General features: G+C 43.6%; 1 non-coding gene across 1 annotated transcript; it reads left to right on the top strand.

Moving 5' to 3' along the window:
* The first annotated feature begins 299 nt into the window (after positions 1-299).
* On the top strand, positions 300-372 carry TRNAK-UUU (transfer RNA lysine (anticodon UUU)). The gene has a single exon. It is a non-coding gene; the product is annotated as a tRNA-Lys (tRNA).
* Positions 373-1,020: the final 648 nt, after the last annotated feature.

Raw genomic sequence — 1,020 nt, 5'->3', positions numbered from 1 at the left:
CTTCAGATTCCCAGTGCCTTATCTTTTCATTAAGGTAGATCCCCTGATGCACCATCCTTTTAAAATACCACATCCAGTTTCCAGACTAGACTTTTGCTCAGTGTCTGAGGCTGGGTGTGTTCCAAACCTGCCCCATCCAGGACTTCAGTTCCAGGCACTGGTCCATGGATACCTAGGCCTTAACCATGGTTACCTGGACCACACTTGGCTATGTCTTGAGAAACAGAACTGGCCAAGAAGTAGCAAACATAATTGAATACTTTTAACATGTACAGCCTCTCCAAAGATTATAAATCATTGCCTGGATAGCTCAGTCGGTAGAGCATCAGACTTTTAATCTGAGGGTCCAGGGTTCAAGTCCCTGTTCAGGCGCTTTGCTTTGGGCTGCCTGGGTGGCTCAGTCGGTTAAGTGGCTACCTTCGGCTCAAGTCATGATCCCAAGGTCCTGGGATCGAGCCCCGCATCGGGCTCCCCACTCAGCGGGAAGCCTGCTTCTCCCTCTCCCACTCCCCCTACTTGTGTTCCCTCTCTCCTGTCTCTCTCTCTGTCAGATAAATAAATAAAATCTTTAAAAAAAAAGATTATAAATCATTACTATTGCAGACTTTGGGTCTGAAGCCTATGAAAAAACTTGAAAGTATTCAATAATGTCTCAATATTTAGGTGCATAATGGAACTGCATATGCAAGGAATGTTTATTTTATCAATATAATTATGAACATGACCCAAGAATCATGTGACACAAGTCATACATCATAACCTTCCTGTAAGTCTTGTCAAGGTATCAAAACACAACTCAAGATAAGAACGTCTTTCTTCTAAAGCTAAATCAACTAATGCTATTTCACCCATGAATTCAGCTTCCAAACAGGGAACCATTTGAGCACACAGAGACACAGGTAGCCTTGTTCTGTGAGTAGATAACTTTTTGTGGTCAGCCATGAACCACATAAAAAAACAACTATATGATGGGGGTAATCCTGGGGTGGGAGTACTCCCTCCAGAGCTCAGCATTGCCCC

The sequence above is a fragment of the Mirounga angustirostris genome, unplaced genomic scaffold, assembly GCF_029215605.1.
Source record: "Mirounga angustirostris isolate CCGP_5_RB_7025 unplaced genomic scaffold, mMirAng1.0.hap1 SCAF_14, whole genome shotgun sequence".
Taxonomy (NCBI): domain Eukaryota; kingdom Metazoa; phylum Chordata; class Mammalia; order Carnivora; family Phocidae; genus Mirounga; species Mirounga angustirostris.
The sequence above is the reverse complement of the archived record's forward strand: the minus strand, read 5'-3'. Positions and strand labels throughout refer to the sequence as shown.